The 6,328-nt window shown below is 48.6% G+C and overlaps 1 non-coding gene across 1 annotated transcript; it reads left to right on the forward strand.

Annotated features, from left to right (window-relative positions):
* The first annotated feature begins 528 nt into the window (after window positions 1–528).
* LOC144675758 (U1 spliceosomal RNA) lies at window positions 529–691 on the forward strand. Its single transcript, XR_013575149.1, has one exon. It is a non-coding gene; the product is annotated as a U1 spliceosomal RNA (small nuclear RNA).
* The last annotated feature ends 5,637 nt before the right edge of the window (window positions 692–6,328 follow it).

Here is a 6,328-nt window from a genome sequence, read left to right on the forward strand (position 1 = left end):
TAGTTGGTGCCTTTGCAAAGAAGATCTGGAGAGAGATGCAGTGGTTGCTGTCGAGGTTCATCCCGAGCAGTTCTGTGACACAGGACTCTGTGCTCTACGGGCTGTTCCCAGCGACACACACCGAGACAAACATCAACTGCAGCTGGAGGATCATCAACTCGGTGAAAGACGCGCTTTGGTCTGCCCGAAACTTGTTGGTCTTCCAGCGCAAAGAGTTGTCCCCGACCGAGTGTTGCGGACTGGCACATTCCAAGGCCGAGGACTACGTGCTGAGGGACGCACTAAAGCTTGGGGCAGCTGCTGCAAAAGCGCAATGGGGAAGGGCCGCTGTCTAAGACCTTTCTGCCACAGCGCACCGAGAGACTGGGAACTGTTTAGAGCCCCTCGGGCTGTACAGCTCAAAGTGAAAGCCTGTAAATGATTGTAATATTGTTTGTACTGATGCACCTGGTGATACATTTTGTTAAAGTTGAACCGGATTGTACCCTTGTAATGGTGTTTTTGAAATGGTTTGGAATGTGGTTGAAGATATTTTATGAATAAAGTATATTTTTGCAAAAAAAAAAGGTTCTCCCAGGACGATGCTAGCCCATTGCACTTCGGGTGTGCTGACGCCTGCGATGTCCCCAAATGCGGGATACTCGACTGTAAAATTTGTGGTAGTGGGGGACTGCGTTTGCGCTCTCCCCGATTCACAATTCAAAAAATAGATTTCATCATATCTTTCATTTTCTCTTCTATTTCCTGTCAGCAACCTTTTCTGAAAAAAGAAATATATAACCCCCAATGTGTGCTCTTCAAAATCTATACTGGACTGGTTATTTAGCTTTTTCTTTCCTCCTCGCAAATATTATCCAACCCCCATTCTTTTCCTCCCTGTCATTATCAGCCGACAATTATTCCATCTATGCATCATTTTCGCCAGACCGTTTGTTTCGTGGCCGCCAAATTACTCGCGCCATTTTTAACCCCGCGTTTGCCCACTCAAAAATCTCTCTCAAACAACCCCCATCTAACACCCAACCCACCATCACAACAGTCCCTGCACTCCCAGCACCGCCCCACCCCCTATCTATCTGGACGTCTGTATAAATACAAACTCATATCAGCTATTAACTCATATGCATTCACCATTTTAAACATGTAGCAGCGACCCCTCACTATTTCAAACATGAACAAGCACCCTGTCCCCATGTTCATTCTAATTATCCCCCTCCGAAACGAACAGCAGCCTCCCACCCCCTCTGTATAATCTCCCCCTTAATCAGCCCCCTGTGTGACTCCTACCTTCTGAAACTCCTGCCCCCTCTCCTCATGTGTAAAAGTCTTTCCCTGCCCCTTCTGCAGCTCACTTGCCCTGCTGTAGGCCCATCAATTCACCTGTGATTATTCCTTGAAGGCTTAAATAGCGCAAAGCGAAGAAATAAACAGAAAGAAAACTGGAGAAAGGCAGATAGAAATCTAAACCCTCAGTAAAATGACCACCGGGAATCCCGTTTAACCGTCAGAATGATCGCACAGCCCAAAATACACGCATTGTCCCTGAATTATAACAAGATTTTAGGCAGCTTCACTTTAGGACTTTTCATTTCCTCTTGTGGGGCTCCTGTTCCTCACACACTGGAGGCTAACATGTAAGTTTTGGATTGCAAGGCTGGGCTACTTTAACCCCAGGATTTTCTTTTTGAAACTCCAGGCCCGCAGTCCAACAGGAACTGGTTAACCGGAGCCACCGAAAACCAGGGTCCCGGAGAGGAAATTAAATCTCAGGGTAAGAAACGGACACAAACTCACGTGGGCCCATGGGGCACGGCCTTGGAGAAGGTCTCAGGAAACTCCTGAAGAAGAAGAGTCCTTGTCCCAGTCTGGATCTTCAGATTGCAGGTTTCAAAATAAAAATTCTTTGAGGGGTGGGGGAGAAAATTAATTCCATTAAAACAGAGAGCAAAGAACATTTTCAAACAAAATAACGCAAGAGCCAATGATTCACTCTCAGTTACAACTCAGCAACATCCAAATACAAACAAGTCAAAGAGTTATAAAGCAGATTGAGACAGAGGGAACACACACGCACATTAAACCAGAGTGGGGACTAGCTCCGCACTCTGGAGGCGGTTTTCGGATTGGGTTCCTAGCCAGGTATATCCTGAATGAGCAGTTTGCAGACTCCACCCCTGGCATGTTGGGATGTCTCTCAATCTGCTCCCCAGGAGGCCTGTCCATTGATATGTTAATCCCAGGGCAGGACAACTTTCTGATTCTTCCTGTCCTTTGACGTGTTCATCCCAGGAAAACAATGTTTCAGCCATTTTCTGGTTAAGGTTAAAACTTTAACTCATCTTGTCGGGAATGTCACTGCAGTTCGAAATATCAAACACTAAACCCCCAACACAAGACTGTGCAAAGCATGTGGATTGTTACTGAGATTCCGTCTGTGATTTTTAGTGATGTCAGTGTGGATTGTGTAATCTGTGTGTGTGTGAGTGTTGCTGGTCCCATAATGTAACGCAAATGTCTCCTCGCAGCCTCTCAGTACGCCACTCATGGTCTCCTGGTACTTTTTGGATTGTCTGGAGAAGACATTGAAAGAATTAGAGTTAAACAATGCTAACACTAGCTGCACTGCGACGAGTATATGAGAGCTTATTCTTATCCAGGGGTGTATGTCCGCATTCAGCCCCCATTCCCACACTTGCTCCCACCATGTCGGATCTCTCAAGTGCTCTTCCATATCATTGATTAGCCTTTTAAACACCGCCTGTAACACGTAATGCTGATTCCTCACCTTTCGTAAGACACCTTTCAACTTTGTCAGACTTTCGGGAAGGTTGGGAATTGGGGCCTGCTTAGGTTCGTCATAGTGTTCCAGGGCATGGTGGAGTGTGTCGGAGGGGTTGACTGAGACCTGACCCCTTTGTTGGACGTACATCATTCACGCGTGTCTGATAGTAACTGGGAGCCGGGGTTCCCTTGTATCCTGAGCGGGTGTGATGGTTTTCTCTGTGGGTAATTTCTAATATACAACCCTCCGTTCGGTTGTACCCGCATTTGTCCAGCACCCCCCCCCGTTCCAACTGGATGGGAGCTAATTGTGAGGCTACCTTTCCTCCTGCACCCGCTCAGTGATTCCCCGTGTATGCCCTCATTCTTGCATATGGCATGCATATCTATGGGGTAGTACCGGAGGGAGTCATTGTCTCAGATTAACCCAATGTTCTCCACTTGGTACTGAGGGTGTGGGCCCGTGTCTGCTGTGACTGAGGGGATTGCCCATACCTATCACGTTCATTTGGTTTGAGGTGCACTTCTGAATCACCGCATACACCCTGGTCACTCCTTTCAATGTACATGCGTCGATGACGCCTGGGTTCTTGTCCATCCCCCACAACCGGGCACTGTTGATCCAGCCCGGTACCTCCCCACTTTGGATCTGGCCCAGATTGTGTCTTAATTGCCCGATCATCCACCGGCCGTAAGCTGGCTTTTTTGGGTGCTGTCCTCTTGTCGTTCCTCCCTTTCTGTTAATTGGCTGGTGGCTTTAGCATGGGTCTCTATAACGTGTACGCTTTCCAATACAGATGCCACACTCTTGCCCCCTAGGGCCGCTGCCGTTTCACCACCCCTCGCTACTCTTATGAGCAAGCTGCCTCATGATCCCTTTAAGATTCGTGACCTCGGAGTTGATTCCTTGAATGTCGAGAGAGTTTACCAGGGAAGTCCCTGTGTTCACCCTTGTCAGTACATTGTTAACTAACTCTCTCTTCTGGTGGTGCCCTGAATCTAGTGGCTCCCGTGGCGTCGGCCGCCTGATTAATCACAGCCTTACTCAGTAATTTGTACAGTTTTCGTAGGGGCGCTTGGTTTCTGCAATACTCTGGCAGTCGCATACCTGCCAGGTTCACAATTACCTGTACAATTTCATGTTTAACATTATCATACAAGAGTTCACCGTCCGTATACAGTACCAGTCCATTCTGTGGCCCAGGGGTCATGTCTGGGCAAGATAGTCTCTGTGGTGTCGTCGTGTCCTGTGATAGCAGGGTGGTGTCGGTCCGGGGGTCCGCCGTTGCAGTCAACTCTCCGTGTTTGGCCCTCAAGATCCAATGCCAGGTATCTGTCATTCCCAAGTCTTCCTCCCCGGGACAGTGACCCCAGTTGTTGTTCTCCTGGGGTGTGAAGGTAAATTGCGAAAAATCTCTCACACACTGTAGCTTTCTCCTTTACGTCCCTCCTTGTGCACAGCCCACGGTGACCCTCCCCGTAGTTGAGGATTCCCCCTTTTGTCTTTCAGATGGCCGGTCCTCCAGATCGGGAATGAATCCTAAACCACTTGGCCTACACAGTACGGACTGCTCGTTGCCCGTTTTCCCCCCGCTGCCTGGTAATTTAGTCTTTCTTACTTACATCATACCTTTTCAGTTGCGACCAGTGTTTCCACCTAGCTTTTCCCTTCATATCGGCGCAGGCACGTGAATAATTCCGTACGGTCCAGTCCATTTTGGGGCAAAACCTGGTTGGCTAGGGGTGATTTGAACAAACACCATGTCTCCGACCTCAGCCGGTGGTGACGGGGGTCCCCCTTTTGTCCTCTCTTCTAAATCCCTGATAGCCTGTTGGTCCTTCACTTCCTGTTGTAATTCCTTTAGCTGTCCATCCAATTGCTTAATATCGTTTTTAATTTTATCTCTGATGGGTCCCATATCCTCACTTCCGGTGGCTCTGCCCTCTGGCAAGCGCATCGCCCTCCCGGTCAGCAACTCATAAAGGGGTTTATCTTAAATCCAGCATTTTTCAGTGTCCTTATGACTATCAGAGGAGAGCTCCGATGTGGCCCCTTTCCGATTCTGACGCTATTAGGATATCATCTGCATATTATAAGATTGTACTGTTGTTAGACTCTACGTCGCACGGACTCAGCTTCTCACTCGTGACCCGATGGAAGATGTTGGGGCTGTTGTGGAATCCCTGTGGGAGCCTCGCCCATGTTCACCGTCTCCCTCCCACTGTGAAAGCGAATTTATCTTGGGATTCCTGGTCCAGTGGTATCGACCAAAATCCATTGGCTACATCTAACACTGTAAATATTTTATGTTCGGGTTTTTACAATTAAAGCACACCTCGGGTTTAGGAACGGCTGCTGCAGTGGCCACCATTTCAGTGGGGTCTGTAACCTCACTGCCGACACCTTTATCTTAGTTTTCCCTATGTGGTTATCTACCCCGGTGGCCCATCTTCCTCGATCATATGTGTTCTTGTCTACTAGCCCGGGCCCGGTGTCTAGGATCGCCTGGTGGGCCCGGTGTCTAGGATCGCCTGGTGGGCCCGGTGTTTAGGATCGCCTGGTGGGCCCAGGCCTGGTGTTTAGGATTGCCTGGTGGGCCAGGCTAAGGCCATCCTTGTACAATTGCATAATCTGTACATCGTCTCGGTTCAGCGCAGCACCTACAACCCTGTAGTTACAATATGCCTCAAACCTCCGATTGCCATATTCATGGGCACTCTCGCCCTTTTCTTGTTTTACTCCAGTCACTGTATTCCAATTAACTGGGGCTTGCCCTAAGTCTTGTGCCATTTCTGCTCTAAAGGCTCGGAAATCAGCTTGCTGCTGTGCCTGGTCTGCCTGGTTGTCCGGGCACCAGGGGCACATGCTCTATCTTAATTGGGGCCACGGGTTACGGGGGTGGTGATTCCCAACCCGCTTCCCGTTGTTCCTCATATCCTGCTGCTTGTTCCACCAGCCCGTTCCAATCTACATTATCTGCGTATTGTGCAGCTACTGGTGGCTGTGGTAAAGCTGCCGAAACTGACATGAGATTTTTTGCCTGGACCAGCTCTTCATTTTGGGATTTGTTGGCCAACATTCGATTTACTTTCTTACTTAACTCTACGTGTTGTCTTAACATTAGGATCCAGGCTTCATCATCTTTGTCTTTTTTCTGATTATCCCACCATTTTCTCTGATCAGCGGGTGAGTCAAATGGGTTCCAATTGTTCTTTATCATTTTGCCTATCGATTTCTTATTTTTGTCAGCTCAATGCTGTGTCAAGGATCCCTCTGGTCCCCACTCGAGTTTGTCACCACTGGCCATCTCTGGGTAAGACGGTCGGGGTATAGTTGTTGTCAGCGGTACGGTTCTTACCCTGGGTCCTTTCTGACCGAACTCGTTACTTGCGGCTAATACCGGATGTAATTATAACAATCTATAAGACAAGCGAAGTACCCCACCCTTACCACCCCTTGAACTATTGCCTGGAGCCCAGGTTTCTGATACGTGGGGCGCCTGACGGTTCCTGGATCGGGACGGAGTCGGATTTAGTATGAATAAAA

This window comes from Cetorhinus maximus, unplaced genomic scaffold (assembly GCF_964194155.1).
Source record: "Cetorhinus maximus unplaced genomic scaffold, sCetMax3.hap1.1 HAP1_SCAFFOLD_1146, whole genome shotgun sequence".
Lineage (NCBI taxonomy): Eukaryota > Metazoa > Chordata > Chondrichthyes > Lamniformes > Cetorhinidae > Cetorhinus > Cetorhinus maximus.